The following is a 12,224-nucleotide window of genomic DNA, read 5'->3' on the forward strand; positions in this document are numbered from 1 at the left end:
ATATTTAATGTTATGGCTCATCTGTCTCATCTATTCTTGTCATACAGCTTTTCTGTCATTGTCAGTAATCTACTGAATTATATGTCTAGGTCAACATAATTAAAGTTTTTAAACAAAATTAAATGATAAAGTAATTGAAATTATTTATTGCCACTTTATCAGTTGTAGTTTATAAAATGTTGACCTCGAATGTTAGCAGAATTCTGAATAGGTTAGTTCTATCTTCCAATCTCGAAACCACTGCCTTTGTGTTTTGAGTACTGGGCTTTGCCTCGCCTCATTCAGTCTATCTGAGATCAGTGGTTTTTAAATATTTTAGAGGTGAGAGTAGTGTTGGCAGCAGTAACAGCCACTGAGGATATTGTTGTAATTTGGAGAAGCAAAATCAGTTTTAATAATACAAACTAGAGAAGTGAAGTTTCAAAGAGTCCTCTTCATTAGTGGGTGATTACAAAAATACACCCTTTTCTATGTGCCTGAAATTCTCAAGTCAGAGAGATGGTCCCAACCCATTCACTGTAGCCCCATCACAGTTACAGTTGTGATCACTCTCCTGCCTATTAAAACTTGCCTTTGCCCATTTTCATTAGTGTCCAGATCCCTGAAGCTAGTTAATTTAATAACTCATGTTGTTATGTTAATAAATACTACTTTATCTTTAACAAGTCTTTGGAATTATTAAAGTAAAATCAAAACAGACAAAACATAATTTAATGTGTAATGGAAGTTTGGAATCAAGGTGAAGTTGGAATCTGGAGTCATAAAACTAGGAGCAGGTGATTAATCTTTCCTCAATTATAGCACACAGGGTTTCCCTGTACTACATTTATGAGTAGATTGTGGTTACCTGGGCAGTTATATCTTATAATGTGAGAGAGGTATTAAAATTGTAAACCTTCAGTAAAATCACTGTTACGGAAATTCAGTGTATCCTCTGTTTAGGACATATCTTCTATAGAAAGCAAGTTTCAAATAACTTCAAAAAATGATTCAGGAATGTTGGGTCATGAGAGAAGCAGAAGTTTAATTTGGATTAATGTTATTTTCTTTAAAAAGTATGATTAGTTTGATGAACTTCTATATGTTTAGAGCCTGATATTTTAGAGCTTGATATTTTACTAGTTGCACATAAATGTTTATTACTGAAAAAGTGACCTAATTAATTTTCCCATTTTTATTCAGTAGCAAATCTGAAGTAGAAATTTGTGGTAATGTACATATAACATTTTGCTGTATACAAACAATGTGTTTTGTGTGTGTGTGTGTGTTTTTTAACTATCTAGCATCAGATATTGAACCTAGCATTATTCAGGCTTAAAACATTTAGTATTGATCCTCAGTTTAAAAGATAGGTTTAAAATAGTGTTGCTGCTCTCATTTTTAAAGTTTTTAAATGATCTGTGAGAAAGATAAATACATATGTGACTCCTTTGCTAATTTGTGGATCTACTGAATTTAAAAGTAAATAAGCATTAAGAAGTAATGAAAACTGTTTAAAATAAAACAAATGTTCAGAAATACTACAAATTATGATTGCAACCATGTAAAAACACAACTATTTAAACGTCAAAGATATTAGAAGGTGTGGTATCAAAAACACTTAATGGTTATATTAAGGTGCTAAGATTAAGGCCTTTATTCTTCTAGATTCCAATATTTCTGTACTATAGTTGTTACTTTTATGATGGGAAGAATAAAATAAATATGTTTTTACAAAATGTAATAAAGATTAAATATAGAAATACATTTGCTGCTTCTAATTATAGCACATTCACAGGCACTTATATTAACTATAAGTATAATTCATGTACCAAAAATACTGTTTTTTCTTTAGAGTATGTTTAGTGTACAAAGCAGCTGAAGGCTCACAGTGTCAGAGTGCTAGGCAATTTTCAAAATTATTATTAAATAAGTTTAAATGTAAAGGGGTTAAGTAAATGTTAACTTGTTTTATTGTCTCCTCTAAACTTCCTCATTCCCCCAAATGCCTTGAATAAAAACTCAATAGATTCTTACCTATCTTTTTAAATTGTTGTGTCCCTGGCATTTAAAATAGTTTCTGGGACATGATAGGAGCTTAATATGTTGATTGAGCAAATAAGTAACACATGAGAGAGATGTCCTCTCTAATTTCGAATTAAATCCTAATGAATTATGTGCAGATAGTTCCACTATACCCTCTCCTTATACCCTCTCCTTCTAACCTAGCTAAGTTGTAAAACCAGAGGAATATGAAATTTGTCACAAGAGTTGAAGATGTCTTGATATTCAGAGAGTGTAGCAACTTGGAGCCAAGCAGGAGCAACCTAGATAAGGAGTTACATCCCCAACACTCTTAATAAAACACCTGATTCTAAGGGATAATGTGAATAAGTACAGTAAGTAGGGTGGAGAGGTGATAGCAATATCCGATAAGTCCTGGTCTGCTTACCATAAATGGATCCTGGATTGCAGCAGAACCCAAGATGGCACCTGCTCAGAAAATTTTCCATATTGTTTTCTGTGTGCTTTGATGACCCCATGCACCCTACTCTGTGTCTGTCCCAGAATCATAGTGTTAATCCTCCTGTTTCTTCCACATAATGCCTACTCCACAGTAACTCGTGCTTTTGTGGGGGAATTCCAGATATCTTAGAACAGGAACTAAATAAAACTTCATTAAGGGCTCATTTCTAAAGTGATTGAATCAGTTGAATAAGTAAATCATTTAATCTTGCACATGGCCAATACACCTATTGTAACCTTTTATTCACATAACATGATTTTATGTAAATCATTTTTAGACTCATCTAAATCTGCTTTCATTTATTCGGTACCTTCATTCTTTTTAATTGCTGTTTCCCTCTTTGCTTCTTTCAACTTTGTGCAAATATTTCACACTTTATATGTAAAACTAGAGGCATTTCTCATAGATCCTTTGGACTCCGAGAAAGCGTAATTTCCTTTCTTTAGCCCTGAACACTTATAGTTTTAAGCTGAAACTGCTCTCTCCAGAACTGCTTGAATAATTTTATGATAGGATCTCTCCCTCTGAGCCCCAAGTTCTGAATCTTGTCATTCATTCACTGTCTTCTTTGGTGCCCCTTTTCTAGAGCACATGTCCATCTCCCCATCTCACTGCTTCAACTTTATTTCTTTTGCTTCTGACAGCTTCTCTAAACTCCTCAGTCCTTGGTCATTTGCCCAGGAGCACCAGCATGTTATTCTGGATTGTTTTTTTATCTCCAGTGGTCATATTTCCCATTATTCATCTTTTGGCCCTTTTATTTCTTCTCTGATTCACATTAGCTCGTTCATTCACTTAATTATTCAGTCATTCTACTCATGTTTGGTACACTACCATGTACCAGGGCTGCGCTAAGTGTTAGGATAAGTGGTAAAAGAAACAAACATGGTCCACACTTGTCGAGTTTTCTGTCCAGCTGAAGCATAAAACACTAACCTTAACCTCACATCTACCTCCATCACTTAATTGTATCTGGCTTCAGGGAAAGAAAGTTTTTATTACACAACTCTATTACACATTTGAACCTAAAAAAGAACAAAATAATCTTATCTGTTTGCTGGTAGCTTTGGCACAACAGCAAGACCATTTGGCATGTGTTCCAACAAAATGAATAGGCTATTTTCTGTAAAACTCTTGTTAATAATTATAGCCAATATGTATTAGGCCCTGTGCTTCTTGCTCATTATGGACATGATTTCCTGTGATCCTTACAACAAACTTAGGAGGAGAGAGACACAGAGAAGTCAAGTTGCTTGCTCGAGTCATTGAAGTGCTACCTGGGAGAGTAGGGATTCAAATCCAAGTCTGTTCTGCCCCGGAGCCTGAGCTGTGTTGTCTCTCATGTTGGGCAGTTTCCATCCCCAGTGAAAGTGCTCAGAAGTCAGACGTGTGAAATTTGTGTTCTCTCTTTGACCTAATACACTAACATTTCTGCTGTACAAAATCTTAGTTTCAAAAATGAAGATACAACCATATTTACAAAGCCTCTTTTTGATTGGTTAGTTTTGATTATGAAAGAGAGAGTGACTTTTAAAACAATGGGGAATATTTACTATCAAGTAGAAAATATTTTCATAAAATGATCAATTGCATGTTAGTATTTATGATTTTAAATTATAAATAATTGGGAGTCAGCATAATTTCTTCGTTAAAAATGAATTTTTTAAATAAGGTGAAAAAACACCATACATAGTGTCCCCCAAGAATATATTTTTTTCACTTTATAATATTCACATAACATATATCTTACAAAAATAAAGAGAACCATCCCAGTCAAGGCCTTATGTTCTTCCCTGCCTGTATTGAAATAGTTTCCCCTTTTTTTCATTTATATTGTTTATAAGACATTTTTGTGTCCTTCAGAAATTTTTTACTACCAGGAAGACAATTTTTTTTCTAAATATAGCACACAAAAATTAAAAACAGCACAGAAATACTATATAAAGTCTCTTCTTTATTTGCAGTTTAATAGTTTGCAATTTAATCTGGTAGAACACAGATTTATGTAGTACTTAAAAGTATTGAACTAGAAGTCAAATAAGATCTCTATCTTACTTCATCATTAATATTGTGCAAATTATCTTTTTTCGTGCTTCTATGCTCATATCAAGAATACCAGCAACTCCCTGTGACAAGCCTAACTAGAAGCTGCTCCTTTACAAAAGTATTACCAAATTCTACCCAACTAGAATTTAAAATATTTCAAAAACAAGGACATAAAAACAAAAGATTATATTATATTAGCCTTTGAAAAAATAAAACAGGTTTTTCATATCTAAAGTAGTATCTGCTCTTATTTTCTGCCTCTTAAAATATAGCTTTAAAAACATTTAAATATTTCAGTGCAATGTTTGTTGAATTTCAAGTTAGTATTTCAGTATAAATGTTTCATCATTGTTATTACTTTGATCATTCCATAGAAACTTGGGCCTAGTAAGATTTTTTTTCAGATAAAAACCTTTATCCGAGGTTTTAAAATATCTTGAAAAGATTCTCCTTTTTTTTTAGGGCCAAGTAATGAATCTTCAATGTCAGAATATCATATAGTTTTTTTTTTTAAAGAGTGATTCGAGCTTACCCTATATTGGTTCATCTTTTTAAAAAATTACCTTCACTATAAAAAGTACATTACCATGAATTCCTTGGAAGAAAGCCATATTATAAATACAGGGTATCTTGTTACTATTTATAAAATATTTTTGCTGTTTCTTTTAATGGCAGCTGTTTTCCCCTCTGAGGCATTTCTCTCCCATTCTTACGCAATCTGCTGCCCTAGTCCCCATGCCCAACTAAACATGTCTCCCCATTGCCATCATTTTCTTTATTTAATTGGTTGAAAATTGAAACTGTTACTGACAGCAGATTTTTAAAGGGTTGTATGAAGTATTTTTTATTATCTTTAAATTCATTACCTTATTTCCTAATGCTACATTTTTATCTTGTTTCAAAATATTTAGCCAGTGGCTTCCATTTTATTTGTTTAGGAGGTTGATGGGAGCATTTATGAAGAAGAAAAAATATAGAAGGAAAACATACTGTAAACCAGTACTTTCAGAGGATTAACCATGTGTCTGTCATTACCAGTGGCACAGGATGAGGCAGGTTGAGAAACCAGAGACCAAAGTTGATTTAGGCCTGGGAGAGCTAACAGATAATAAGGGTCTCATCAAACACTGAGCTTCAGGCAGAAAATTAGCTACTCCAGGGAGGAGAATATAACTTCTTAAACATAGAACTTAGAGTCTAATTTGAAGTCAGAGAAGCCCCTGAAAGCAAACCTAAATAGATTTCAGCGACTGAGATAGAAGCTAGCACAAAAGCGATCAGTAGGAAGGAGCAAGAAGGAAATAGTAGGCAGATTGATGCAGTGATAACATCCTCTGTGCCCCATAAATGTATTTCATCCATGGAAGAAACACAGCATGTCATGACCACTGAAAGAAGGGCAGGGTTGAACAGCCTGGGTTCATGGAGTTCTGCTGGAACAGGAGGAAAGAAGGAATGGCAGGTTTTATTAGCAGTGGTGTAAAGCAAAGTTTCACACATCCTTGTTATTTTTACTGTAATTATTGATTGTGGCAAAGAAGAGCTAATTTAAATCTAATTTTAAATAATAGTATTTTCTAACATGCACTCCTAGAAAAACTTTCTTCTCCTCCCAGTACCTGAAGCCTTTTGACCTTGCACCGATGCAAGGATGTTGAGAAAATGATATTTACAAATACTGATAACAGTGTACGTAGTCCATTATCTATAATCCTGAACTCCAAAGAATAGGGAGGTGGGGAACCCACACTTTTTTCAAATAGGAAAAAATTAAGTAAAAGTATACTTAATTTAGGTAGCAAAATCTGACTTGAACTTAACTGGTATGGTGGCAAATCCAGAGCTGAACTTATGTGAAGCTAATCAGAGGCTTGACATTACGTATGTATCAATTCCGAAATGCTGCTTGGGTTTTGAGAGAGAAGTATTTCGGCCTTTAGTAGTTTTAGTCATGTGTCCTTGGAGTGACCTATTTAATAACTGTTAACAATGGTAGGCTTTATCACCCTGAAGAGACTAACCAGGCAGTTTTTAATTTGCATATTAGTTTTTTCATTCAATATCTGTTTATCATAGCAATGCTGTGATAGTATTATGTCCCTAGGTAGCAGTATGTCCCTTTAATCAATCATTATGTATTGAGTTGACCCAGTATTGTGTTCAAAACAAGTGAAAGTTAATAAATAGTAGGTTTTTGTGGGGCTTTTAAATGGGTTCTTATAATATTTCTAGAAGAGGTTCAAAGCTATTTGAAATAATTATAGCCTTGTAATTCTATGCTTTGAATAGAGCAACATTTACTTGGTGTATAAGTTTTTGTATGTTGATTTAAAATACTCATTATTTTTAGGTTTATTATTATATGGGTGTATTTGAACATCAGATGTAGACATATATGTGCAGTGGCATCATTGGAAAGTTGGAGATACAAGAGTAGAAGATTGGGGATTCAGATACAAAAGAGTTTTCTTAAACACCTAGTATGTTTCAATCCTTCTTTCCTTTATTGTGAGCTGATGTGTATACATCTGAAAGACCAGAAGAGACTGATCTGGAATGACATTTTTATAAGTACTATTTTACAGTACCCACAAAATATCAGGCAATTACTGGCTGTTGGTATATCCATTATATTATTTAATCCTCATAACAAATGACCATACATGATCGGTTTGGCCCCTTGCTGCCTCTTCACCCTCTTTTGTAATCCAAATTAGGCCATTTCTGGTTCCTACTTTAGTCTGGCTCTCCCTAGTCAGGTCTCAGCTTAAGTGTTACCTCCTCAGAGAAGTCTTCAGCTACCACCAATGTAAAGAAATCACTGAAGTCACATCATTGCATATTAGTTGCTTATGTTACCTCTTTCCATCTGGTATTTTCCTGTTTCTTTATGTGTTTGTTTCCACCTTGATTGTTTCTCTTAATAAAGTGTAAGTAAGCTTCTTATCTATTATCTACACTTTATCACCAGCACCTTTTTAAACTAGCCAAGAAATACCTGTAGGAAAAAAATGTATGAATTGAGTCTAGAAAACATAACAGATGATTCTGGTTTAAAAAGACTAGGAGAAATAAGGATTTAAGGGTATTTGGACCAGTGTTTCTCACAGCCTGCTAAACTAACCTGAGCCAGCAGCAGCAGCAACACCTGGGAGTTTGTTAGAAATGCAAACTCCAAGGACCTATTGAACTAGAAATGCTGGTGGTGGGGCCCTGCACTCTGTTTCAGTAAGTCTCCCGGGTCATGATTTTGATACATAACCACTAATTTAGACATTTCTTTGCACCGGTTGTGAGAAGGATTAGTTCTGTTTGTTTGTTTATAAGCCAGATTAATAATTTAAAATGTATTTTTCTGTGCATGTTTTTGTTAGCTGAATATATATCTTTAAGATTTTATTTATTTTTAGAGAGGGGGAAGGGAGGGAGAGAAACATTGATGTGTGGTTGCCTCTCGCGTGCCCCCTACTGGGGACTTGGCTTGCAACCCAGGCATGTGCCCTGCCTGGGAATTGAACCTGTGAGCCTTTGGTTTGTAGACCGATGATCAATCCACTGAGCCACATCAGCCAGGGCTGTTAGCAGGATATTCTTTAAATTTTCACATATCAGAAATTTGAAAAATGTATAGCTGTAATTGAAAGTCAATATAGCTGATTCAGTGAACTGGGGACAAAATTTTGTTTGCTTTCTAATTTCAAAAGAAATTTCTTTGTTTGGAATTGTCTTAAACCAGCTTCAAAGAGTAATTAACGTTTTCATAAGTCAAAAACAAAACTTGATCTAAGGATTAGAATAGCATGGTATCTCTTACAGACCTTTAAAGGAAAATTCAGTAGAGCTCTGTATTTGAAGCATACTGTTCTAAAGTGAAGGTTTACTCAGGGACTTTAAAATATTTTTTTAAAGATTTTATTTATTTATCTTTAGAGGGGAAGGGAAGGAGAGAAGGAGAGAAACATCAATGTATGGTTGCCTTTCATGTGTCCCCTGCTGGGAATTGGCCTGCAGGGAACTGGTCTGCAACCCAGGCATGTGCCCTGACTGGGAATCGAACCATGATTGTCTGGTTTGCAGGCCCGTGCTTAAAATATTTTTAAAATGCTACTTATATTGTATTTGTCTTCAAATATTAATTTCCACTGCCACTTTTATGTACCCTTTAAGTAACATTAACTACATTTAGTAGTAGAGTACATAATATAAAGTAGTTTTTTAAAAAGAGTCCAAAATGGCATTTGCATTCATATCTTGAGATATTAATGTTTTTCCTGTTATGCACAACGCCAAAGCCTTATCTTTCTTGATCTAGAACAGAATACCATGAAAATTTTCTGAAAATCTAAACATTTTTGAAGTGGAAGAAAAATAACTTATGAAATGCCTGCCACACACCAGCTAAATACAGGTATTAGAGCTAATAGGTATAGAAGCTGCTGTACAGAGAGTGAAATAAGTGACTTGTCCAGTGTCCCGTGGGCACTAAGCCACAGGGACAGGATTCAAACCTAGGGGTGTCTGAATCTAAAACCAGTGATTTTTCAGCCATTCAGTACTGCCTCATAATTCCTGTGTATGCAAGGAAAGACAAGGTGAATCATCGTAAATCATTCGTGAAAGCTAGCAGGTGCAAATAATAAATGAATAAATAAAATTTGGCAAGGGTTTGCTATTTTCTCACTAAATCTAGCTAAAAGGCTGCCGTTACTCCCAGCATACACCTAATCACTTAAAAATGTTGGGTCACAATTACGGCTTCAGATTAAGCAGCTCTTTTTAATGGTTAGGAAAATGTCATAGAAATGTTTATTTTCAAAATCCTAAAAATATTAAGATATTATTTCAATAAGTATTTGAATATGAACAGATTTTCTCTTATTCTGTTGCTTTAGAAATTGAAACTACTTTCTTACATCATTTCTATATTAAGTCTTGAACAAAATACAAAATTATTTCTATTTGCTGGGAAATCATTTCTACTTGGCCACCTATAATATTTTATCAGTTGAATTATTTAATCCTTTTAGTATACATACAATCTGCATTTAAGTAAAAAGTGTTCTTAATTTACTTAGTGTTAAAGTGCTAAAGTCATATAAGGTGTATTTTAAGGAGATACTTTTCTTTGAAGGCTTCATTTCAGATGCTTAAAGTTAATTTCTTATAAAAGGTGGTAACATTTAATTATAGATTTAGCAATCACAGTGTTTTGAGAGTATGTGATATACTATAAATACAGATTACTTACTGTGAGCAATACATGCCTGCATGCATACTCATTTTTAAGGTAATTTCATTGCATTGAGTTTTGGAAGTTGTTTGATAGCTTTTTGGACTCTTCTCGATATCTTCAGTAGAATTTAAAGATGTTCTGAGTGAATAAACAGTGTCAGATGTTAAATACTTGTTATGTTAAATGTTAATTGGGATCCCTGAGCTATCAAGCCATTTAAAATGGTGTTATATGTGTTAGAAGGGAAATTGAGGTACCATTTTCTTCTTAAAAGAGAATATAGAAAAAGTAATTGGCATACTGTTAAGAGTTAAAATAGCAGTATTACCAATTTTTAGTATTCCAGGATAAGTCATATAATCAGTTTAAGATTGACACTTTTCTGTTTTCTCTTTTCTGTGACATGCTCTTGAGTATTTAAAAGGAAATTACCCTAGTTCTCCCTCATCTGTAGAGGAAACATCTCTAAGACCCCAGCAGATGATTGAAACCATCGACAGTACCCAACCCTACGTGTACTGTTTTTTTCCTACACATACACACCTATGATAAACTTTAATTTAAAATTAGGCAATCTCACAGAAGATTTGTTCTTACCATAGATCTTAGCAAACTCAACATACAATGTTTTTTGTTTCCTTTAAGGTAAGTACTTTCACCTTTTCAGTTAAAGGAAGCACTTTTCAGCTTCTCTTTGGCATAGTCAAAGTGCCAGTATCACTATTCTTGTGCTTTGAGGCCATTATTAAGTAAAATAATTACTTGAACACAAGCCTAGTTAGCAACATGACGGGGGTCTGATAACCAAGAGGGCTACTAACTGCCTAGCAGGTGGGTAGCATGCACAGCCTGGGGTGCTGGGTAAAGAGCCGATTCAGGCCTGGGCAGGACAGAGCAGACAACACAAGATTCTATTACACTGCTTAGAGTTTTGCACAATTTAAAACTTACGAATTCTTTATTACTGAAAGTTACCGTTTAATATTTTTGGACTGTGGTCCATTGTGGATCATTGAAACTTGGAAAATTGGTTTCAATTTCACAGATAAGGGTGAGACGACTGTGCAGAGAGCAGAAAAGGAAATTAGAAGGAAAAGGAAATACTGCAGACTGTGAGTAAGTTCTGGAAAAACTGGGGGGATAAATTGCTGAAAAGACAAAGCTATAGAGTTGTAAAGTATTACACTTAGAGCAGTGATTATCAGCTGGGGCTGATTTGGCCCCTGTGGGCACATTTTGCAATGTTAGAGATACTTTTAATTGTCCTTACTTGAGGGGATCAGGTTGCACAGTGGTCAGGGATGCTGCTGAACAATACAGAACGTAGGACAGCCGCCAACAACAGATAATTATCCAGTCCCAGATGTCCACAGTGTTAGACTGAGAAACCCTGCCTTGGAAAGAGACACCATCTCTCATTTGTTTAAGGCCCTGAAGCTACTAAATGAAGTGGCCATAACTTGAATTTGGATCTCCTGACCCCAAGCCATTTGTTTTCCTTGATTCTCATTGTTCTTAGAATCAAAACTTGAGTTATCTGCCCTGGCTGGTGTTGGAGCATTGTCCTATAAACCGGAAGATTGCAGGTTCAATTCCCAGTTGGGGCACATACCTAGATTTCCCAATTGGTACCTTCTTGGGGCTACTATGAGAGGCAGCCAATCAATGTTTCTCTCTTACGTTGATGTTTCTTTCTCTTTCTTTGTCTGTCTGTCTCTCTCTCTGTCTCTCCCCTCCTCCCTCCTTTCTCTTCTTTCTAAAATCAGTGAACATGTCCTTGTGTAAGGATTAAAAACTACAAAAAAAAATGTTGTCAGTTTGGAGAAGTGAGTGAGAGGGGAAGCAAAGGAATTATCAAAGTAAGTGCTATATCTCCATTTTTATGTGCCCCTTAATTGTAGCATAATTAGGTTTAAATTGTGTTTATTCACTTGTCTAATTTATATAGTATCTAGAAGTACCATTTGTTTTGGAATCGGTAGCTTCAATTTGTTTCTCTGTGTAAAACTTAATACATATTATCAATGTTTATTCATAGTTCAGAGCATCTTGCAAGGCATACTGTAGGGGTATAAGAATTTTAAAACAAAAGTATAGCGTTTGGGAAAATACAATCTAAAAGAAAATGAAATGTGGGGAAAAATTACTCAAAAGGTGAGTTGAAAAAAACCACCTTGCATCCAAAACTGTATGCAGGGATCCACCTACGTGTTAAAAGAGCAGGACATGTGTGGGTACATTACAGTATTTATACATAAAGGAATATATGTATTCATTATAAATGATGTTTATGATGAATTTGTAGTAACAAAGATACACCCTTATATTAAGCAAAAAAATTAAATGATATAAAATTTAATCCTCTGCTTTTAACTAAAAATTTAAAAACATTCTGACAAAGTATCTGGTGTATAGTATTATAGTATTTATAAATTCAAA

General features: G+C 34.5%; 1 protein-coding gene across 7 annotated transcripts in view; it reads left to right on the forward strand.

Annotated features, from left to right (window-relative positions):
• MBD5 (methyl-CpG binding domain protein 5) overlaps positions 1–12,224 on the forward strand; it is a 461,494-nt gene that overhangs the window by 72,282 nt on the left and 376,988 nt on the right. Inside the window, exons 6-7 of one of the 7 annotated variants that reach the window (XM_053670694.1) lie at positions 10,831–10,901; positions 11,552–11,644. The exons of the other annotated variants lie outside the window; for them this stretch is intronic. The gene's annotated coding sequence lies outside the window, so the exon portion shown is untranslated. The remainder of the gene's footprint in view (positions 1–10,830; positions 10,902–11,551; positions 11,645–12,224) is intronic. 7 annotated transcript variants of the gene reach the window in all.

The sequence above is a fragment of the Artibeus jamaicensis genome, unplaced genomic scaffold, assembly GCF_021234435.1.
Source record: "Artibeus jamaicensis isolate MK-2021 breed Jamaican fruit bat unplaced genomic scaffold, CSHL_Jam_final contig_603, whole genome shotgun sequence".
NCBI lineage: Eukaryota > Metazoa > Chordata > Mammalia > Chiroptera > Phyllostomidae > Artibeus > Artibeus jamaicensis.